The sequence below is a fragment of the Aethalodelphis obliquidens genome, unplaced genomic scaffold (genome assembly GCF_003676395.1).
Source record: "Aethalodelphis obliquidens isolate GAN/ISIS:26980383/991018 unplaced genomic scaffold, ASM367639v1 scaffold49, whole genome shotgun sequence".
NCBI classification, from domain to species: domain Eukaryota; kingdom Metazoa; phylum Chordata; class Mammalia; order Artiodactyla; family Delphinidae; genus Aethalodelphis; species Aethalodelphis obliquidens.
The window spans coordinates 2968435-2993753 of NW_020837993.1; the positions used below are offsets into that span (position 1 = coordinate 2968435).

Here is a 25319-nt window from a genome sequence, read left to right on the forward strand (position 1 = left end):
TAAGACATCTTCGTCCTTTATTTGGAAATATTCTTCTAGCAATTTTATACATTTTTAAAAATTGAGGTCACTGGCTAAATTATTCTATGAAATACAGTCCTAATTACCATTCTCCCAATCATAAACATTATATAATTCATGTGGTAACCATAAACAAAAGATTTTAAAGCACTGAGGTTTAGTACTGTGTAAACCTTAATGATGCATTATGGAAAATCCAATTTAGAGAAAGCCAGGCCATTTTAACATTAAATAGGGGAGAGAATTCCCATTACTTAAAACATTTTTTTCCTTTCCACTTTAGCAGTAATAAAGCCTATCAGAGAACCATGGCTCCCTGTGGCCACAACTTAATGGCCAGCAGCAGAAAGGAGCAGCAGGTAGTGTTTCACTAAATAATAAAAACCAAAAATCATGAAGTCAAACTTGGGATCAAGTCTAGTAACAGAAATGCTCCAGCAGGTTGATTCTGAAGACCAAATTCAAAGTATTTCCTATAGCCCTGTCTCTTTCTTATTTTTCCCCAGTATTCTGTGTAGCGTCCTGTATACAGTAGGGGTTCCAATCTGTTGTAAGAAGTCAGAAAGAACTACAAATAAGCTGTAACTTACTAGGACTGCTGAACTCGAAAGCTCCAAAGCACCCTAACACAGGAATAGCACAGTCGGTACAACAGAATTATCACTGACTTCAGACACTATTTAGAATTACACTTTTGGACTTGTATGTAAGTCCCTATCTTGGGGACTGTATTAATAGTACTGAAATCACCTTTATGTACTTATTAATAAGTAAAAAAATATATATTATTTCCACTAAGATTTCTAACCTGGAAATCTAAGAATAGATCTTCCTTTTCTAGATCAAGGATTCTCTCTCTACATTAGACCTACCATCTTGCTGAGAGACTCTCCATGCCCCAAGATATTAGTTGTGTCTGGGGCCTTCCTTTAACCGGGGACAGTAACTTGATTTGGGGAAAAAAATGAAATCGGGAAGAGAAAAGCATCTGAGGGATGGGAGAGAGTGACTTACAGTGTGGGGCAAACAAGGCCTTGGAAACAGGGAAGATGTTAGGTGGAGATTAGAGGAATGAGATAGGGAGTTTTGTGGGAGGAATGATAAAAGAAGGGATAGCACTGATCTCTTAGATAGCAAGACAGTGTCAGTCATGAGGCTCCTGAAGGTGGGAAGTCAGCAGCAAGATAACTGCAGTGGCATGCTGGAGCGGGCCTGTACAGGCTTGCGAGAGCACATCATATTTTCAGGATTTCTACAAGCCAGGTGTTAAACACGGCCATTATTAAAAAGTAAATAAGGGCTTCCCTGGTGGCGCAGTGGTTGAGAGTCTGCCTGCCGATGCAGGGGACACGGGTTCGTGCCCTGGTCCGGGAAGATCCCACATGCCGCGGAGCGGCTGGGCCCGTGAGCCACGGCCGCTAAGCCTGCGCGTCCGAAGCCTGTGCTCCGCAACGGGAGAGGCCACAACAGTGAGAGGCCCGCATACCGCAAAAAAAAAAAAAAAAAAAAAGTAAATGATATAAGCTTACAATTAAATAAATTAAAAAGAGATGTAATAAATACTCGAAACATCACATTTTAATCTTTTGCCACATCTTACTATTATCTACGCTCTTGAGGTTTACATCTGTTGTATCTGTTATAATGATGTGCTACTGCACATCTTTTCCCAACACACCTCTTGCCAATTCTGTGTTCAGTGATGTAGCATTGATATCTTGAAGTCAACGATTATGGGTATATTTACACCACTGAAATTGGCAAATGCTACAAATCAGGGTTTGGTTTGGTTTTTTCTTTTTAACTGTCACATCATTGAGAACAGGTCAGTAGAAGGGAAGAGGGGGAAAGTAAGAGAATTTCCTTAGGGAGGCCCAATCAAGAGAGCTGACTGCTTACACGGAGTAAGAGTGGAGGAGTAAGAGAAAACCCTAGGCAAGTACAAAGCATCTCAGGTATAGACAACAATGCTGCCATAGCTCTGTTCCCAAGAGTTGAACAGAATCACCACCTTAATTTGTTTTCTAACTTTCAGACTTGGCTTATAACTTGTTACCACACCACAGTAGTTAAGAGGATGGTCTGTGCCTGAATCACAGTATGGCACATCACTTTGCAGCTGTTTAACATGGGGTATACTAAATTCTCTGCCATAAGAGAGCAACAATCACACCTACCTCATAAGGTTGTTTTAAGAATTAAATGATTGATAAAAGCAAAGCACCTACAGCAGTGCACTGGCACATAATAAATGTTCAATAAATGATAGTTATAATGTACTGTACAGCATGATGACTACAGTTAACCAGTTAACAATACTGTATTGTTCATGTGAAAGTTGCTAAGAGAATAAATATTAATTGTTCTCATCACAAGAAAAAAATCTGTAACTATATGTGATGGATGTTAACTAAACTTACTGTGGTAATCATTTTGCAATATATCAAATCATTATGTTGTATACCTCAAACTCATACAATGTTATATGTTAATTATATCTCAATAAAAAAAATAAATGATAGCTATTATTATTTACCAGAATGTAAGCCCCATGAGAACACGTTTTACTCACTGAGATATTCCCTTTGTCTAGAATAATAAGTAGCAGGTGCTCAAAACACATATTGGAAAAGAAAGAAAAGGAGACACCAAAACTTTAATAGTAGTTATTCCTAGGTAGTAATTGAGGCCAATTTTAATTTACTTTGTGCTTTGGTTTTCCAATTTTTAAAAATAAAGATGGATTATTTTAAAAAGAAAAAACTTACTTTTAAAAATAATCTGCTCACTTATAAATTACAAAGGGAAAGATAGAAACCTGGCACATACCATATGAATCAAGTGATCAAAAAAGTTAACAACACAAATAATGAAATGTACTAACATCACATGTCTTCTGATCCCACCCACTGAGGACACAGCATCACTTAGTGTTCCTAATAAAAATGCATAACCTCAACCTAGTCAGAAGAAAACATCAGACAAACCCAAACTGAGAGGCCTTCTATAAAAATTAAAAAACAAACACACACAAAAAAACTGGCCTGTGCTCTTCCAGAATGTCACTAATGAAAAACAAAGAAAGACTGAAGTACTATTCCAGATTAAGGAGACTGAAAAGACTTTCCAACTAAATGCGATACACGATCCTGGGCTGGATCCTGAACAATAAAAACAAATTGCTATTAAGGACATTAATGGACAAGTGTCCAGATTTGAATGAGGTTTACACATTTAACACTGTACCAATGTTAAAATTTTCCTGGTTTTGGTAGCTGTGCTGTGGTTGTGTAAGAGAATATCCTTGTTCTTAAGAAATACACAATGAAGTATTTGGGGTAAAGGAGCACGTCTACAAGTTACTCTCAAATGATTCAGGGTAAAAAATGAGAGATAATGATTAAGCAAATGAGGCAGAATGTTAACAGTTGGTGAATCTGGGTTTAGGGTATATGGGATTTCTAACTTTTCTGTAAATTTGAAATTATTTTAAAATAAGAAGTTTCCAAGAAAAAAATTTTCAAATAATTTATATGATCAGATATTCAAAGTTAAAAGGTGCAAAATTAAGTTACATTTCTGAGGCTAATTTTTATATCTTGCAGACATAAATATTTAGTACAGATATTCTTGCAGGATCCCAGAATGATGAAGTTATAACAATAACTAGCTTTTATTCAAGAATCTTAAAGGAGGCTTACAGGTCTTCCCAAATCAATTTCCCAGTTTGCCAAAATGACAAGATTTATACCCAAGAATCATAAGGGAAAAGTGAAACAAAGAAAGTAAGTAATACTAAGTAAATACTGAGCATTACTCCAAAGTATTATCTTTCCATGAGGTGGTAAATATTATAGTACCAAAAGAATAACTCCAAAGTGAGTCCTTGTATAATTCAGATACTATATGCATCCATGCAATTAGCTTCATTCTCCCCTTTAAATACAAGAGTACCAGCAACTGACATATCATTTTGCATAATCATTTCCTAAAGCAACCAAAGATTGACAGTCAGCTATAGCTTTTCCACTGTCTGAAATGCAAAGTCTATCCTCTGGAAATGCAGGGCAGCTAGTTTTTAATTTCATTAAAGCCTCACACCACAGAGGGACACCCAGTAGCAATGAGCATACCTAATGCTCAGATCTTGGTCACTGATAGCATTCTCCACTAAAACGAACCAAGGCTGCTCAAAGAAATGGCTGTTTCCAGGTCTAGGTCAGGGTATGTACAAGATGAGACTGAAACATCTTGTTTTGATAGAAAATAAGGAAATTGACAGAAAATAAGGGAACATCTTGTTTTGACAGAAAGAAAAAAAAGGATGGGGACATGCTGCCATGCTGCACATTGACGTAGCTTCCTCTGGCCAAATCTGGGACCAATTTTAGACCAAATTGTCAATTAAGAACAGTAATGAATTATAAACAATAAAAAAAGGATGTCATGAATCTATATTAACAATAGACAGAAAGAGGAAAAGAGAGAACTCTTATGTATGGTGGAATGATGAAGCCTGACAGTTCAAGTGGGAAAAGTGCTGAAGTAGTAAAACTATCATTTTGCAATCATAATGGTAGAAATTGATTCCAGCAAAAATTTTCAATGAATGCTCAACTTAGGGGGAAATTCTGATGAGTTAACAAGATATGTATACTGTCTTAAACATTGTCTCCCCCCAGACTTCTAACAAGTTACAAGGAAGAAAAAAAGCAGTATTTATTCAGGGAATAAATCTACCAAAACCTTGACCAGATAATCAAAATAAACATCCTCAGTAGAGATAAATGAATACTGTGTGCCTCCATATGTGATACCCTGAGAAGGACATAAAATTACCTATGCATTACTCTGACCAGGAACACAAAACCTCAATCTAACCACAAGGAAGCACGAGACAAATAAAAAATGAGAAACGTTCTATTAAAAAGGAGAGGGGTACTGTGTTCTTCAAAATGGTCAAGGCCATAAAAGATAAAGAGAGGCTGTGGACATGTCCCATATTAAAGAAGGCTAAAAGAGGCATGACAACTAAAAACCAGTAATTAACCCTACTGTGATTTATAAGAGAGCAGCTCCAGTCTTAGAAAATTCAGACTGAAGCACTTCAGGGATAAAAGGCCAGGATATACGCACCTTACTGACAGATAGTAAAGGAAACACTGTGGATGTATCTAGGTTTTTAGCAAGAGAGTGCAAATGATAAATCAAATGGGGTAAAATGTTAACAGGTGTAATCCTGAGTAACTAATATCTGGGTATTCTTTGTACTGTTTTTTACCACTTTTTATAAATTTGAAATTATTTCCACACATAAAGTTTTAAGAACATAAAGATAAGGAAAAAAATGTTTAATTCAAAAGGCTTTAAAGGACTTATGGACTGGGGATATGTTATGCTCTATCATCACAGATGTGGACAAAGCTCTATACCAACAGCAAACTTTGCTTATAAAGTTCCGTTGGCACTCCACCCCAGGCTGGGAGCATGGAGCCTGTCCTCACCCCTGTACAACTGTCTCTTACCCAACAATAGAGGAAAAATAACTAATACAACGCAGTAACCATTTTAATCACAAATTAGTATTCTATAAACAATAAACACGACAGGAGACTGGTGACAGGAGAAAGGGACACAGGCTCACTACAACCATTTTCTGCAGGTTGGAGGCAGAACCAGCTGCTTTGCAAACACTGCAGGGTGGGTATCTTTACCCCTGCTTTGGAGATGAGAAAACTGTAACCCAGAAGATTTTTAATGTCTTGTCTAAGAACAAAGCTAGAAAGGGCTAAAGCTGGGATTCAAACCCAAGTAGGATTCCAAAGTCTGTATTCTTTCCACAATTCTGACACTAAGGTTAAGTGCAGGAGACAGAGTTAAGTGGCAGAAAGGAGAAATGTGCAAAGAGGCAATTATCAGTAGAAGAAACACATGTTCAATAGCCAGCAAGTGACAGACACCAAAAGGTCTATAGGTAGAACAGGGGTACTGTATTCTTCAAAATGGTCCAGGCCATAAAAGAGAAAGAGAGGCTGTGGACACATCCCGTATTAGGTAGGAAGAAGGAAGAGGGTGCCGAAAACAAGGGACACAGAAGTATCCAGAGGTGCTGAAGAAGAGAGCAGGCAGGAGACACGCTTACATTTGGGGTAAACTCAAACCTAGGCACACTGGCTGCTTGGACCCAAGGATGTGTGACAGAGCCAGAGTGTATTTAAGTGTACACTCAGCCCACTACATCGTATATACTTCTCATCACCATCTGAGGCTTATGGAAAGCAAGAACTGTGTCTTTTGGGGCACTTTACACAATGCCTATGTAGCAACAGGAAGCTTTTCAATAACTATATGAACGAACAAAGGTAGCAGAGATCAGTTTACGTAGCATATTAATGGCAAGCCAAAAGATTCATACTTGAACCTGTGTGTAGGCAAGAAAAAAAACACAGCCTTGTGTGGTATGTACTGGGAGAAAATTGGAGGTCAAGGAGTGGAGGGTGACATGCTAAAAGCAGCAAATGTTCTAGAAAGGTTTATCTCACAGCAGTATCCTAAGAAGGAAAAAGAGACTAGAGGCAAGGAAACCATCTGGGGAAAATATTACAAAAACATAGTGTGAGGAAGCAAAATGGGCTTAAACTGCTATAGTACCAAGATGATCTAAAAAGAAATAAATGTGAGAAAGGCATGTGGTTGAAAATAATTTGATGAAATATGATAACTGACAATGGGGGCTGAACAAAGATAGGAAGAGGGTAAACATTAAGCAACATTAACAGAAAAGGGAGTATCTCTCTAAGGAAAAAAGGGAGGGGGTATGGGAATGATTTGTGAGAAAGAGAATAATAAGCTCTAAATGTCAAGTTTCATCTACCAACAGGATGGGAAATTGTAGATATTATACATCCAAGAGGTAGTTAGCAGGACAGGCTGTCAGAAAAGGTTTGGGCTGGTGAGGCAGATCTGAGAGTCAACCTGCACTAAGAAGCCCTGACCATCAATGAAGTCTCCACGGTAAGAGAGCCAAGGACCAGACCCCGGGTTCCTTCAGGGGAGGGCAGGGAGAAACAAACCAAGCAGGGAAAGGCCAGCCAGATAAAAGGAGAAATCAGGGAACAGAGGATCAGTGATGCTAAAAGAGGCAAGGATTAAAGGACTTGCAGTTTTAAAAGGAATGATTTTTAAGCAATCCTCAGAACACACAAGGGAGAGATCCAAAGACAGAAAAGCAGCAAACTACAGAACTGTTTCATTTTTCTCCAGCCTTAAATGGGTCTTTTCACAACATACTATTCATCTACCTATTCCCATGCCTCAAACCCAGAAATAGGATACTTTGGACCCAAAAGGAACTCAAACTCAAATGCCATCAAGAAAGATTATGAGACTTACCATATTTCCCTTTGCTAATGGCAGCCACAATTGAGCCCTCTTTAGCCAAAAACTTAAAATACTTAGATTTTCTCATTTTGAGTATTCCAGAGAGCTCATAACTAAAATAAACATCATTTCCTAGATTCATGATGCAGTTAATTTCCCACCATCTAAAATATTTCAAATTTCTCTTTATTTTAACCATCTTGTTAACAATACCCTCAGTAACTACAAAAAGTCTTTGGGGATGATATGATCTAGGCAAAATATAATTGTTGATCTGTACTAATCAGGTAGAAAGCTGGACTGAATTAATTAAAGTTAAAGGATTTTCCAATGACTTATTGCTATCACATATAATAGGACTGCTAACCATTAGTATTGGGGCTATTTTGAAAATATGAATATTATACTAAACATTAATGTTATATGTAAATGAGCCTTAAAATATTTGAAAATATTTTATTACTTTAAACACTTCCTTTATTTTACTTTGTTATTTCATAATTTTTTACTGCTAGTATAAAATTTTTATTTTAGTCCATCCATCAAGTAGATAAGTTAAATAGTTGAAAGATATTTAATAGCCCAATATTAATGTGTTCTTTACCTTCCTTTCTGTTCTGTTCCCATTAGCAAGGCCTTAAGTTATTCATCCATTCATGGTAAACAAGCACGAAGTGCCTCTATTTAATATAGTTTGTCTCTGCTATGAACTGGTACTAGAATTATAAATACTTCCTGTTGCCTACCCTCCAGAGGACTAGACAGACATGCATATAGACAGAATGCCACCGGGTAAGTGCTATAATTAGCATAAACACCCAGCGTCTCTAGGTGCAGAGGAGGAGATGGGTGCCCAAACTCTGCCTTGTGGGGTATACTAGGAAGGCCTCTAGGGAGAAATGGCTGTGCCCAGTGCTGCTCATGGCTCAGGACAGATCATCCCAGGCAGGAAGATACCTTCTGAAAGCTTAGCCATTTACAGTGAAGGTAGGGAAGAGACTACGTAGTTCATCTTTGACTATCTAGTTGATCTTTGTACACTCAACATCTCTTCAAAGGGCCTGACGTACAGCAAGGGCTCAGTGTTTGCTGGGCTGAACCAAAAACATTTCATCCTTTTAAAAAACAAAACATAAAATGCTACAAATAAGCCAAACACTAAGTTGGTCTTGCTTATCACCTCCTTCACTTAACTAAAGATTGGTTGAGCATTTGGGTAGGATACTACAGTAGATACCGAGCATATGAAGACAAGACAATTTCTGCTCTCTTGGAGTTCATAGTTTTTCAAGGGAGAAAGAGACACATAAAGCAGTAATTCAGCCACAATAATTTTGCCGGAAAAGCAAGGTTCAGGTACTGTAGGAATTAGAGGAAGCACTGGACACAAGACTGAGCAAAAGTCAGGGGAGGGAGGCTTCCCACAGGGTCGTCTCAAACACAGGCCACTGGAAGGAGCCAGAGGAACCAGAACTCCCTCTGAAAGAGATGGTGGTTGCAGTGAGTGGACAGGGGTGTGGGAGGAGGTGAAAGAGGCTACAAACTAAATGAATCCAAAAATCATTCAGGAAACAGCTGCCAGATCAGAGGGGTTTTAAACACTGGATGTAATGAAGCTTAAAAAAAAGAAAATATATATATATATATATAATATTAGCAAACCTCAAAGAAATAGCAATCTTGTATTTCTATCTTTGTGAGCACCCCAAACTGCAGTTCCTTGGCCTTCTTTACACTGGGATTCATTCCAAAGGAGAATTACCACAAACTTTAATTACAGAAGGACACAAGAGTTACATTTGTGCTGCCTAATTTACTGGAGTGTTCTAGGTAGGGAAATAACAGGCAAGTTTATAAGGCACAGTCATGGCAAAGTAGTACCCTGAGTGCCTTTAAGATAAGAACTAACATAAATCATGATATTGTTGCCATCAGGCTAAAAACAGAAGACTTACCAGAAAGAAAAAAAAAAATCCCAAACCCAAATCACTGGATAGGGCTGTTCGGTTCTGTTGGCTTTTTAATATTTCCCCAAAGTAACTTGTATGGTTCTCACAGTGGCTTCCATTTTCTGGGCAACTAACACCATCACAAAGCACTAGCACACACACACAGGTGTGTGTGTGTGTGTATGTGCGTGCGCGTGAGAGAGAGCGTGCACAAATGTGCCCACACATACACAAGTCAATATTATTTAGCATCCACTATTTCTTCAACGTAACATGTTACTCACTAACAGAGTATCTGCCACCACAAAGGGTAGTGAAGTAGGAAAAAACGCTGACACGGGAGTAAGGTCAGAATCACTTAATAGCTAAGTATAGTTGGTTGTTTTATAGACCTGATAAATAACCACTTGAAACTCATTTTGTTTGTCAGCAAAATGGGTTTATTCATTACAATATTTATTGATCATCAAACGTGTGTCAAACACTGTTAAGAATTAGGGAATAAACATGAAAGAGACAAGGCTTCTGGCCTCATAGAGCTTATGTTTTAGCAGGTAAGACAACCAAATTATAAAAAATAACATCAGGGGGAAAGTTCTATTAAAAAGAATAAGACAGCGTGAGGGATTAAGGTGTGTCTGAAGTGGGCGTGAGAGGCTGCTTCAGGTAGGCTGGTGAGGAAAGGCTACTACGGGCTAATTCACATTTGAGCAGAAACCTGAATGAAGAAGCAAGTTACAAGTGTTCCAGGCCGAGAGAACAGCAACTGGAAGACAAGTATAAACTTGGCATGTATACAGAACAAAGTTCAGCCTGGAAGAGCAAGTGAATAACACTGGATAGGAGATGAGGATGGAGTTTGGATTTTTTCCCAAGTGTGATGCTAAGCCACTGGAAGGTTCTGAAAAGAGTGACATAATCTGATTCACGTTTTAAAAGAATCACTGTCGTTCCCTCTCCTTGGAAAGACTTCATCCTTTGTCTGCCTAGTCCACGCCTACACACTTTGAACAACCATGGCCCGTTTGTGGAGTAACACGCTATGGCTTGAGCACAGAGAACAATTAGCTGGAAACGGGTTCACAAAGAAATGCCAAGGATTCCGGTCTTTATACTAGTGCAAGGGGAGCCATGGAAGGCTTAACAACATTACTTCCCCCGTGTACTTTCTACACATTGTTGAAAGAGCAAATAAGAAAATCATAAACTTTTATATAACATTAATGATTATTCTTCAAATGTCCCCTTATCAGTGAGGTCTTCCCTGACCATCCTAAATGAAATATGGAACTCCCCGGCCCCAACTCTCCTTAGCTTGCCCTGTGTTTTTTCCCCATAGCAATTTTTACTCTCTGACGCATATATTTACGTTTATGTGTGTACATGAGTTTATATATACACACTCAGTGTATATTTTACATACATAAAATTCTAAGAGTATATATTTATTTACACATTGCCCTGATTCCCTCTTCTCCTCCCAACTATCATGTAAGCTTCACGAGGTCAGGGAGCACATTTGCTTTACTCAATGCAATGGCCTAAAAGTATAGCTGGTTGTTTTAAGTGCTCAATAAATGTTGGATGAATGAATGAATGAATTCCTAACTGGACTTTCTTCCTGTGAACAATCTGCGTCTCTCTCCTCAACCCATTTAAACACTTAAGATGACGAGATGAGAAATTAAAAGACTGTAAATCTAACGCTCTGGCTATGCCAAATTTTTAGCTCAGTGGTCCTTAAACAGTCACGTAAAATATAACTAAGACTCCAAGGGACCAGTGATGAGAAGAGAACAAAACAGCATCGTCCCTGTTTTTTTACCCTAGGGACTCTACCCATCTCTCTCTTAAGTGGAAAAATATTCAGATACTCTTCCACTCCCCTCAGAAGAAAGGCCACTCTCCAGACTGGCCAGCAAAGCCCTTTTCATAACACTTTCCTTGAAAGATGTCTCAAAGCACCTCAAGTAACATGAACAAAGTCAACTGTGAAATTTATTAATTTGGGGCATAAACTAAATTCATTCCATATAAGCAGATTTTGGTTGATTTTAATGTTAGAAAACAAGTAACCATTTTATTTGACATTTGAAGTTAGTTTTTATTTCAACCAGGCTAATCTTTTGCCAGATATAGATATGGGTCAGTAAAATCCCTATAACCTGCGTTCACTTTTAATCAAATATGTCTATATTCCAGCCAAAAAGCATTCCCCTTCTCAATGCAAAACCATTATTTTAAATACTACTACTAATTATGATCAAAGTTCATACTGTCTTCCAGCCTCATAATTTTTCAACACTAAAATATACACAAATACTTAAAGATTTCCAAGCACCACCTATTTGGTCCATTAAAATAAAACCAGCAGATGGCGCTCAATGAGTCTATAGAGTGCTCTGTATGGAATGGTTTTAGGAACTATTCTCTGTAACAGGGAAGAATCTTGAAACTTCAGCTGGAAAAGGAATCAAAATTACAAAAAGTTTGGAAATCATTTAATGTATGGTCCCCTTAATGGAAAGTGTTGCTTAAAAATAAAGAGTTTTTTAGAATTCTAAGAGTATGAGCTTTTTGTTTCAATGTACAACCCTGCCTCTCAATCTATTCTTGTTAATAAGCAAAGCTAAATCGGTTGAAGGGAGTTAGCTGGTGGCTTTAAAAAGCAGCCTCACCCTCTCACAAATGTTACACAGCTCTCTGGAACTGCTAGAGTAATTAGGTCAACACTTCAAGAGACAGTCCCCCTCTGCTAACAGGACCAGATATTTGGTTAAAATGCAGAGACCATAAGGATTTTTATTAATTCTTGACAGAATAGTCCTCTCTTCCTTCTCTGCCCTCCTGGAGAGCAGATGATTCAAGTGGGGACATTCTATAATTAAAATCTATCAGCTTGACTTCTGTTCCACCCATCTCCCATACTTATCCACCTAGCTTCCTTGGATATTCCCTGGTCACTTCTTTTGGTTTTCCTCTCAAGTCATCTATGAAATTGGGTCTCCAGGCTTCCAGGCTAGCCCTTCACACAGTAGGGGGCCACAGAAGAGTCTCCTAAATACAATCTGATCAAGTTACTCCCCTGAAACTCACGGACGGTCAACAGGATAACATCCTAACTCAGGAGTGCGTCCCTCCCACCAGCGGCAGACACGGCCCCCACAGCCTGGCCCTTGCTAACCTCCCCAGCCTCCCCTCCCTCCCGGAGCCTCTCCCCACACACTCACCACAATCATACCAAACCAGGAGGATGCCAAGAGGCTGAAGCCTCACTCTCACTACATGTCTCACTCACTACCTGGCCATGCGGCTCCCTTTACCTGTCACATCCTCCTCTCGCCTGACTGGTGACTGGCCCAAGAGAGGACAGCATGAAACAAGCCCTGCCTTGCTTTCCTGAGGAGACACCTGGGCTCCTTCCTTAGGGGAAAGGCCTCCTTACCTTATCTAACACACTATGCCTCACTCACTGCACGTAGGTCAAGGTCTCTCCAATCCCTCCCCTGTCTGTGTAATGGGCATGTGTCCGGGCAATGCCTCAGGAGGGGAACCCAACTCGTCAAGTTGAACCACACCTGCTCAGATCTCATTCCTGGCCCAGGATACAACAAACCGTGAGACCACGAAAAGAGATATTCAAAGCTGGCCAGTGGGGACACTGTCAACTACACCAAGATTAGGAGGGAAGATGCAAATACAGAACAGGAGGCATCGCTTTGGGAGGCAAGGTCACTGGCCTTGAAGTCGCATGACTCAGAACACCAGCTTCAGTTGTCACCAGCTGTGTGACTCTTCTAGGAGCCACCTCGAGTCCTTCTGGGGAACCGCTAGATTGTAAACTCCACAAGGGTAGAAGCTGTGTTAGGATATCCATATATTTGAAGTGCCTGAAATAATTTAATAACGGCTCTTTCATCAAGTGCTCACTGTAAACCAGCACCACTTCAACTGCCTTACACAGATTAGGGTTACTATTTAATCCCCTTAAGTACTAGTATTTTAACAAGTATCTAGCAGACACAGAATAAATGTCCCCACTCATTCACAAGTAAATAAAAATATCCCCCATTTCAGAATCTCCATGTTTTTACTTTCTTTTATACTCTCTTCTCGTAAAATATATTATTTCTCAAACAAAGCAAAATAAAGTAATAAATTGACTATTTGGGGGTTTTATTTAATTATGGGTGAAGGACTGTAACTGGATGGCAAAATTGGCCATATGACACCTTCTGAAAAGCAGCCATAAAGGAAGGGAGAAAGAGTTAAAAACTTGATTAGTTTTAAAGGTAAATTATAAAGCTTTCTTAAAGCTGGTTAAGCTTCCTAACTGATAACAAATAGTTATATGGGCATTAAGCGATCCACAATACTTGAAAACCGTAAAGTAGTAAGAAGAAATATTCTACCATTTCAGATGATAGCAACATTTTTCTTATCCAGCCTTACTGGTAAAACCATTGCATATAAATATCCAGAATTTGTTCTTTTGGTTTTTTTTTTAAGTTTTCCTTTTAAAGTGTCAAAATTTTAAAAAGAAATAAATTAGCTTTATGAAAATCTAACTAAGGTGCATTACACATTTCCCGGCCTTCTTAAATGCGGACAGGGAAGGGCAGGAGTGGTAACTGAGCAACGCCCATGTGCTAGGAGCTCTATATGTGGGGACAACAGTATTTAACGGTTGAAGAGTAAATGATGTATGTGAAGCATTTCTCAAAGAACCTGGTACTTAGTAAGTATTCAATAAGTGCTAGATATTGTTGTCATTTTAAAAATCACATTGAACCCTCACAAAAACCCTGTAATACAGGTATTACCCTGCTGAATTTTACAGATGAAGACTCTAAGGCTCCTACAGCTGGTTAGTACTACAGCAGGAATTTAAAACCATATCTACTTGACACCTACAAAGGAGTCACTTTTCTCTATACAGGTTCTCCAAGTGTTGTCCGAGAACCAAAAGTATCACCCGGAAGCTTATTAGAAATGCAAATTCTCAGCTCTGCCCCAAGCGGAGGAAATCAGAAGCTCTGGAGCTGTGGCCCAGCAATCTGTGTGAACAAGTCCTCCAGGTGATTCCCATGCAGGTTCAAGTTTGAGAACCAGTAGCCCGCACTGCACTGTACCCCACTGGAATGGTTATCACAGAAGGTCTAGTGTCTGTCCCCAAACAGTTTCCCTTCTTTGCAAATAATTCCACTTTTCACTGTCTCCTTCTGCCTTCAATAATCCCATCAATACCTTTATTTTACAAATCCTCAGCACAGCCCACTTCTTCCCACACCATGGAGGGTAAGAGCCGACACACAGCAGCAGTACACTGACATCGGGAGTCCGGCTTCTGAAGTAAGAAAGGTTAGTGTGAACTCCGACTCTATCCTTTACTAGATGCACGACCTCAGCAACTGGCTGAAACTCTCTTGCCCTATTTCCTCACCTTTTAACATACAGAAGACAAAAGTTATCTCATGAGGTTGTTAGCGTGATTAAATGAGGAAATGAAAGGACACGTAGCACGGTGGGCAAGTACCAGAAGGTATTCAATAAATGGAGACTCCACAGACATGGAAAACAAACTTGTGGTTACCAAAGGGGAAGGGGGTGGGAGGTAGGGGCGCAGAAAAAACAGGAATTTGGGATTAACAGGCACACACTACTATACATAAAATAGATAAACAACAAGGACCTACTGTATAGCCCAGGGAACTATGTTCAATAACTTGTAATAACCTATAATGGAAAAGAATCTGAAAAAGAATATACATAGTATGTATATGTGTGTATATATATGTATGTGTATATGTATGTATGTATACGTATAACTAAATCATTTTGATGTACACCTGAAACACTGTAAATCAACTATACTTCAATTAAAAATTAATTTTTTAAAAATGGAGGCTCTTAGGATTATTTTAATACAATATGCATTTCTGCTGCCTTCTACTGCATATACATACATTACAGCAAATGAAAAATCAAGACCACAACCCCATAATCAACAGGAAGACTGGAGTTGGAATCTCAGCACACCACTTCTTAAAATGCCCACTTTTGTCTCATAATAAAGAAGACCCACTTCTAATTCTGAGACCTAGTAAGATATGGACAACCTATAATCATACCCATACATGTGGTAAGGATAAAAGAACCAATTGTATGGAGATCTGGAAAATGAGGATTTGTGGAGAAGAGACACTGGCTATGAGAAACACCCACAGTAGTAGCTCCTTCATATTATGCTGCCTGGGATCCCTTAACCACACAAGATAGGATGAACCAGACAATGTTGGCAAAACCTAATAAGCTTTAATCAAAGTAGAATTTAAGAATGCAGGAAGTGACCAAAGAGGAATTCATAGTCATGAGGCCTTTTAACTAGTTCAAGAAGATGACAGGAATGGCAGAAAATAAGTCCACAATCAGATTGGTGGATCCCATGGACCAAAAAAGGAATGTACCACTGCCTGAGTAGTAAGATAAAACTCACATTTCCTTCTGTGGACATAACAAAGAGAGACAGCTGAAAATTCCATCCTAGCTGCCACATGCTCTGTATATCACACAGGGTCGGCAGTTAATCCAAACACAGAGCTTTGTGAAGGGCTCCAAGGATGCACAAGGGCCAATAGCTCTTTTTTGGTTTAAAAAAGAACAAACAAGCAAACAAATCTCTGAGAGTACACATGATGTTCTCTATACTTAAAGATAAGGACCCACATAAAAGGAAACAATCAGAATCTCTGGAGGAGAAATGTGTAGGAATGAGAAAAAGTGCTAAAGATGCACATCACCAGTTCATTAATCAATCAATAAATTAGTGTACCTCTCAGAAGAATCTAATTTCTACATCCCTGCTGATACAAATATATTCCTAATGTTCTATCTGTATGGAGCTATTTTCGGATTTCTGAATTACAGATTCACTGGGGTGACTCTGTGAAACTACCTAACAATTTCATCTCAGATGGCACAGTAAATTCCAAAGAGGGCAATAAAGACCTTTGGTCTTATAATGAACTTACTAAAACTTTATTTTTATTTTTTTTTACTGAAGTATAGTTGACGTACAATATTCTACAAGTGACATGTGTACAATATAGTGATTCACAATTTTTAAAGGCTATACTCCATTTGTAGTTATAATAAAATGTTGGCTATATTCCCTGTGTTGTACAATATATCCTTGTAGCTTATTTTGTACTTAATAGCTGTACTAAAACTTCAAAATATAAATCTTACTGTCTCAGTTTCCCCATCTGTAAAGTAACAAAACAATTCCTCCTAATTCACAGGTTTGTCAAACCAATAAAGTGAGATTAGTACAGAAAGAAGCAAACACAGGGAGTTCCAAGTAAAGAGCCCATACACAACACAGAAGTATTAAACTATTTGGGTTGAAATTCAGTTTTTCATCAAGTATCATTCCCAAGTTTTCCTAGAGGCCCCATCTCAGGGGTCAAAGTGACCCTTTGTCACTGGTTCCAGGTCACAAAGTCCCCTATGTTGTTTGATCTCTTGAGTGGCTTCCCTTTCAGGGTCATAAGTTTTACCTCCCCCCCCAAAAAAATCTCATCTTTGACTAAACAGACATTTATAACCATCCATGCATGCAGCAAAGCTCTTTCCCAAACAGCTGTAATTCTATTATATTTAATCAAAAACAATGAGAACCTATTATGTGCAAGGTACTGTGATAGAAGCTGAAGTTAAAGTGAGAGCAATAAAAACAATAACTCAAGTATAAAGTCTCTGTACTCAAGATAGACACAGTAAATGAAAAAAGGCATGTAAGCAAAAGTGCAATCATTTAAAGTGCTTGAGGTGTTATAGTAAAGTCTGTACAGAGTAGCTGGGGCCTGGAGAGAGGAGTGATAGATTCCACAGGAGGCTGAAAGTTCAGGAAGGGCTCCATAGAGCCAAATGACAGGAACTGCATACTGAAAGATGAGCAGTTTTCTTTGTGTGTGTGTTGGGGGTAGTGGAGAGGGTTGACTGTATTTCAGAGAGAGGGAGAAATGCAAAAACTGTTTTACCTAGCTGAAGGCTAGCACACACAGAGCTGTTAACTGGTTTCCCTGCAGTACCACTGACTCAGCATAGGGTCCATAGCTAAACTCCCGAAGGCTGACTTCAAATTTTTTAAAATTCACTGATGCCGTCCAAAAATCCATTACAGAAGCCTGTTTACAACACCATTCCAAAACCCAGGTGCTCTTATGAGTTCCATTTGCATCATGAACTGCTCTGCTAACTAACTATAAAGCAGATCTGGCTTTAATTATTCACAACCACACAAAGAAGAAATGAGGAATCTTAAATGACATAAAAATACTGTGAAAAATAATGCAAAGTATTAACTCCCTTAATTGAAAATCACTACCACCTCCTGCTAAGAAATAAGCAGCCCTGTGTTCAATACTGCACACCTTGACGTTAGTTTGAGTCAATAATCTAGTAATAATTTACTCAGGAATCCACCATAGATCCATCCATTTGAAACAATGTCCTACTTAATGCATATCATTTCCCATATATCTCCAGTCAACCACTGCTGATGGGTTAACAGTCAGCCATGTTGGAAGATCTAAATCTACCCAAGAGGCTCCAATTTAATTCACGGGAAAGGGGCTTTTAAAACTACCCTTTTTGTTCACTTGGTTCATGCTTAAGCACTGGGGTACATCAGAGTCATCTGGAGCGCTTATTTAAAAATAGCTTGTAGGGCTCCACCCCAAGCATTCTGATTCAGTAGATCTGGGTTGGGCGTGAAAATCTGCATTTTTAACAAGTTTCTAATGATGTTCACACTGGTGGTTAGGGACCACACTTTGAAAACCAGTGCTCAAGAACAATTCAGCTGAAAGTCAGTCCGGGTAACTCCTCACACCAATGATTACTGTGAGCAAACAATGTTTATAGGATCTCTATCTTACATTTGAAAAAGCGATGGCAAGTGGAATTCAGTGCTAAAGCCAACCTCTAAATGTAGAATGTGATATAAGCATCAGGTTTCAAGCTCCCAGGTCAAGAGAGGGTGGTAGCAATTTGAGGGACTGGTAGTGAAACCATCCTTACTTAGAGAGACTAGACAGAAAGGGCAAGAGTTCTGAGTTCAAACCTCTGTTTCGGGCTTCCCTGGTGGCGCAGTGGTTGAGAGTCCGCCTGCTGATGCAGGGGACACAGGTTTGCGCCCCGGTCCGGGAAGATCCCACATGCCGCACAGCAGCTGGGCCCGTGAGCCATGGCCGCTGAGCCTGCGTGTCTGGAGCCTGTGCTCCGCAACGGGAGAGGCCACAACAGTGAGAGCCCGCGTACCGCAAAAAGAAACAAAGAAACAAACAAAAAAACCCTCTGTTTCACCTCTTACTAGCTATTGTCCTTCATCTATAATATGGGCCTCACAAGGCTGAGGAGAAAATGTACATAAGTCACCCTACGTGGAAGGTGCTCAGTAAATGTTGTTCCCCTCCTCTTTCTAAGCAAACAAGGGAAAGAGCTGTCAACACAAGTGCATGTCCAGAGATGCAAGAGGAAGCCACCCGATACGTTTATACGCTTTTGTACTGTCAAAATAAAGGAGATGGGTCTCTTTTAAAAACTACCTATATATTTAAAGTTTCTATCCATCATTTGTGAAATATGCTTATACCATTTAATCCTCACTACCAACACCACCACCACCACACCCCAGCCCCTCCGCCACAGGCTGTTGTAAAGACACAACTGTTCTCCCTCAGACTGCCGAGGCAGCTCCTCCCTCACCCATTGGTGCTACACCATTCTCCCTCTGCCTCTCACGGTAAAATCCTCGGTGTTCATATCTGTGGCTCTTTGATGCTTTCAGTCATTCTACCAAACAAAATCCATTTGTTCTTCGGAACAGCTTATCATCCTCACATCCATTCAGCACACTGTAACGGTGAACAGGCTACTCACCTGAGAGTCCCTCACTGCTCTTCCTCGCTCTCCACACCTCTCCATCAATGTTCTTTGGGTACTACTTTCATCATGTTACTATCTGCCTAATCAGAAGACCTCCAGTTGCTCTCTATCATGCTTGTAAAATGCTATATTCCATCAGTGCTGGCCAAGAAAATTTTCTGCAATGATGGAAATATTCTATATCCGCACTGTCCAAAATGGTGGCCGCCAGCCACATGTGGCAACTGAGCACTCTGCAATGGAAGAACTGAATTTTTAATTTTATTTCGTTTAAATTAATTTAAATGGCTACATGGGCTAGTGACTACTATACTGAACAGAGTAGATCTATACAATCTCATCTCCACATATTCTCCCATGTGAACTGTCCTCTCCAGTCAAGCCAGATCCCTCACCACCACTGATAACACCATGTCCATACCTTACTTCTAAGACTGTGCTCCCTTCTCTCGCTCTGCTCTTCCCTTTCTCCACAGCCAAATCTGTCCAGGCTAACAGAGCCCCCCAGCTTTCCTGAAGGCTTCCCTATCATTTCTGCCAACATCTCATTCCTCTCCCTGCTATGAACTGTCACTGTGTAACCATCTGTATAACTCATCCAAGCACCTGAACAAGTACTGCTTGTGCTGTCATTTAACTCTTCAAGCATCTGAGCCCCAGTGAAAGAATCTATTCCCCTAAGACCAGGTCCTCCATTCACTAATAGGTGCTTCACAAACACTTGGTGAATGAGCTAAGGGTACAGAGCACTACATTTTGGTCTTCTTTGGACAGCAAGACTTCTCTTCACTAGAACCGAATGGAAATTTAACTCCAGCCCCCCTGCCCCATATCCAGATGCTTGGGAAACACCAAGTTATTGTAAAGGCATCATGTACACAGACCCTGAAAAGGCTTTGACCTCTATGTATCTTCATCTGCTCTGAAAATGCCAAGGAAAAATAAGAAAATGCTACCTGCAAATGCAAAATCTGTTAACTTCAAAGCACGTTTCTGGAGATGGATTAAAAAGTCCCAACAGAAGGAAACTGAAGCTCTTGCTCTGTAAAACCATCAAAAGCTAAATTAAGGAACACTTGACTTCCTTATTTCTTCTGGCACTAGTGACGAAGTTGTCATTATTTAAACACAGCCCTCAGATCTGGATGGAAAGAGCCTCCAGGCTACAAAATGTTGGAGCTGACCCATCAGACATATTGTTAAGGCTAAGGCAGGTAATTCATTTAAGAGATCAGAAGGCTGATAAAGCTCTCTTTGTAAGAGAAAAATGTGACAAAGTAACAGCCAAGCAAGAGGCATAGCCAGATTAGTTCAACTCCTGCTATGGAAACACATTTCCCAGGAAGAGATAAAATGTTGCTATTACCAAATAGGTCCTCTTCCCTGAAAGGAGGCAACTGAGAAGATTAAAGCTGGGGTAATTTAAATTCTGCAGCCCTTCACAGCTTTGATTATTTATGCAAACTATACTTATGCAAGAATAAACTGTTTTAATTGCTCATTTTAAACCTGCTTCTTTCTGAGCACATCTCCACCTGCACTCTCATCTTCTGGTACTGTTTGGGCTCTGAGGCCACTTCTGATTAGCACACACACAGCATATTAATCCACTGCACAAAGTCCTCTTCACTGAGGCTGGACACAGAAGTCCAGAGTCAACAAGAATCCAATGTGATGGCAGGATATCACTCTAAGTTTTTCTCAAGGTCTAAATGTGAGTCAAATGGAAAGGCTCTTCTGATTTCCCTTTTTTAAACGGGCTTGGGAATCATTCACAGGATTTGAACCCTAGGTCCACCATAGCTGCAACCTCAGACAAGTCAGTTACCCCTTGGATCCCTCACTTCACGGGCTCTAAAGTGGAAATACTGACCAAATCTTTTGTCTCTTGTGAAGATTAATGAGGGAATGTGTATAAGTGCCCACCAGGGTACCCTGCCAAGAAGTTGTTCTCAAGTTGTTCTCAACCAATACCAGCACCCTAACCCACCTTTCCCTTCCTTGAGAAAACAGAGAGCAACATCATCTTAAGGGACGGACCCTATTCTAATAGAAATAGTTATAATAATCACTGGATATTGGTTTGTTTTGTTGATTTTAAATGAAGAAAGGAATCCAGTGCCAAAGATCTACCTTCAAAGATGATGTTCTTCTACTGTCAGGATGTTCCAGGCAAACACTCAGTGCTAAGGAAAAAGAGAAATGCGGAAGGACATAATAAACCAGATCTGTTGGGGTTCTGGAAATTTGTTTTGTAATTAGAATGGCTCTTCCCCTTGAAAATCTAATAAATGTGGGTTTCATCTCAATCATATGGCAGGTAATAAGTATCCCATACATAACCTTGCTGCACGCTTAGAACAGAATTTATACCTCACATCTATCTCTCTGCTTCTAAAAAAGTATTTAGTTTGTGGGCTTCCCTGGTGGCGCAGTGGTTGAGAGTCCGCCTGCTGATGCAGGGGACACGGGTTCGTGCCCCGGTCCAGGAAGATCCCACGTGCCGCAGAGCGGCTGGGCCCGTGAGTCATGGCCACTGAGCCTGCACGTCCGGAGCTTGTGCTCCGCAACGGGAGAGGCCATAACAGTGAGAGGCCTGCGTACCGCAAAAAAAAAAAAAAAGTATTTAGTTTGTAAGGTAAAAAAAAAAATGCCTTTTGGTTTTCCTGAGGGAGACCTAGAGATGTGTTCAATAGACCACAAATCTTGGGGACACCAAAAAAAAAAACAAGTTTATAACTGAAGGATCTGAGAAATGAACCCCAAGTTTTTCCTCTTTAAATGTGTCCTTATGGTCATTTTAGTTAGTGAATCATCAGCGTCCAATATAAACCTTCTGAGTCAGTGTTAAGAGTCACAACCATCCATTCTGGAGTGTCATTAACCATGAAGTGCCCAATGCCCACTGGAACACTTTGGCAACCAGTAAGGACATTAATCTAATACAGAAAAACATCAAAAACCTGCAGGAGCTGCACCTAACAAGAGAAATGCCTCACTTACTGTTCAAGGGCCTTGACCTTCCCTTCCTTTCACTGGTCCAGGGCTAAAAAGCCACCCACCCTCCTGAAGATAAGTATCTGACCAAGTAATTCACCAGGATGGCTATTACTGACTTCCTACATCCAAAGTTACAACCCACATTTTATTTTTACTCTTTTTTCCTACTGAAGAGGGATTTCACTTAATAACTGTAAACTACTCTCCAACGTGTCTACAGCGCAAAAGACATTCTAATCCTTACCTGTTATACTTTGAAAAAGAGTTCAATGCTATCTTTTCAAATATTTCTCTCTTCTTCGGCGTTCCCACAGCTACCTTTTTTCCTCTGACTTAGCCCACTTACCACCAGACTTACACCACAACTTCTCTGTATGTGTACTCTGAATCCTAAATTCAAGCCACTGCCTCCTGCACACTGGCTGGGCCAATTATTTGCAGATCCTGCTACCTGACCAGATCTATCACAACCCCTGTGAAATTTCAGGCAAATCCCTCAATCTCTCTGTAGCTCAGTTTCTTCACTCTTCCCGCAGAGTGAGCTCAACCACCCCGAAAATACAATGATCCCTATGACTCATCAAATTGTTCTCCAGTCCTGACCTCTCCTACAAAGTGCATCCCCACATGGAGTGCTGACCATGGGACAATCACTTGGGTGCATCATCACAACTTTTTCTCCAGAAAAGTAAAGTGATGAGAGGAGAAAGGAAGTGACTTTCTCTGGAATAATCCGGATCTCCTTATTCTTGACCCCTATCGTCTCCTTGTGCCTTGTAGACCTTCAGGTTTGGCCTGGCCACATTTCTTCTAGCATTAGCCTGAGGCCTGAGATAAGAAGCATCCAAAGACCCTTTCATGCTCCTCCTTCAGAAGTTTAAAAATCTTTCATCCCCTTCAGCTGTTACTCTGGGGGAGGATTTATTTACTGTTGCTAATGTCCAGTTGCTAGGTTGCTAGGTCCCCTAGTGCTTAGTGTGTGGGGCTGGTGGTAGGGCCTATTTTGTTTTATAAATACCAACCTTTGCTTCATGTGCCTGGCTTTTTCTCTTATCACCTGATAGCATTCCCCATCCCCCCTATGCTTTCTGGGAGAAGTCTATGCTTTTTTCTTTCATTGGGGTATGGTTGTTTTACAATGTTGTGTTAGTTTCTACTGTACAGCGAAGTGAAGTAGAGTTCCGTGGAAAAGTCTATGCTTTTATCTTGATAGTGAGAAGGGCTCTAGAGCCAAAGGGTACATGTACTATGTTCATAAAAATTATTAGCAGCCACGTGGTTTGCTGCATGTTGTTTACTGTAAACAAGTGGCTCAGACCATAAGTCCCATAATGGCTAGAAATAATAGTTCAGGACTCAAGAGATATAGGCACCATGTCTAGCATGCCTTTTCAATTCGCTAAATGACTAGGTAGGTTAGTTATTTCACAGAATACATCTCTGGAATAAAATCAGATACTCTAGGCTACACTTTGCAGGGATGCTGTACATATCTCCTTACAATTATAAGGAAGTTACATATGCACAATAGAGACATCGTTATCACATTTATTTCCTTGTTAGCAATACTTTTAATCACAAAGATGACATTACTGACTATTCAGGACTCACACAAGGTAAACTTAATCAATAATGAAACTTGGGAAACAAATGAGCACTTTATTTTTTTTAATGAGCAACTTTTAAAAGGCAGTTGTTCTGTCAAAAAGAAGCAAAGTGCTACAAAATAACTGGCTAAATGGCCTATACTCTTCCAAAATGTTGGTATCATGAAAGACAAAGAGAAGCAAAGGAACTGTTCCTGATTAAGAGATTAAAGAGACTGTAAATAAATACAGTGTGTAATTCTGGATTAAATCCTGAACTGGGGAGAAGAGGGGAGGAGGATGCTCTAAAGGACATTACTGGGATGATCAGAGAAATTTGGAATATGGACTTACATTACATAAGAATATTACATCAATGTTACAATTCCTGTTTTTGTTAATTGTACTGTGTTTCTGAAAGAGAATGTCCCAGTTCTTAAGAAATCTATGCTGAAATATTTAAGGAGAATAGGGTATGATGCCTGGGAAAAGCAACTTTAAAACAGTTCAAAAAATATATGTAATACAGAAAATGATAAGCAAATCACATTTAGGTCACATTTAAATGTTAATAAAAGATAAGTAGAGGTGAAGTTGCATTCTTCTAACTTTTCTATAAATGTGAACTTATTTCAAATAAAACATGGGAAATGGAAGACTAAACTTGGGTTACTTATTTTAAAAAGGACTTTATATGTGCAAGTCTCTATCACATTAAGTGGGATGAGATTTGTGTGTTTTATATAACAATTATGGACAGGAACTGTGCATGTCAGCTTGGTATACAGAAGAAAGACAATGGGTTTGAGAGTCACAATTTCTGGGTAAAGCCCTAACTTTTGCATATACTAAATGAACCATCTTGAGCTCTTATTTCCTCAAGTATTATGAGGGTAAGAATGAAGCTTCCTCCACCCTCACAAGGTTGCTGTGAGAACCAAATGATATAATGTATTCAAATGTGCGTTTTATTTTTTTTTTTACATCTTTATTGGAGTATAATTGCTTTACAATGGTGTGTTAGTTTCTGCTTCATAACAAAGTGAATCAGTTATATATATACATATGTTCCCATATCTCTTCCCTCTTGCGTCTCCCTCCCTCCCACCCTCCCTATCCCACCCCTCCAGGCGGTCACAAAGCACCGAGCTGATCTCCCTGTGCTATGCGGCTGCTTCCCACTAGCTATCTACCTTACGTTTGGTAGTGTATATATGTCCATGCCTCTCTCTCGCTTTGTCACAGCTTACCCTTCACCCTCCCCATATCCTCAAGTCCATTCTCTAGTAGGTCTGTGTCTTTATTCCTGTCTTACCCCAAGGTTCTTCGTGACATTTTTTTTTCTTAAATTCCATATATATGTGTTAGCATACGGTATTTGTCTTTCTCTTTCTGACTTACTTCACTCTGTATGACAGACTCTAGGTCTGTC

General features: G+C 39.7%; 1 protein-coding gene across 8 annotated transcripts in view; it reads right to left on the bottom strand.

Moving 5' to 3' along the window:
• AKAP13 (A-kinase anchoring protein 13) overlaps positions 1-25319 on the bottom strand; it is a 344114-nt gene that overhangs the window by 214056 nt on the left and 104739 nt on the right. The gene's annotated exons all lie outside the window — the stretch shown is intronic.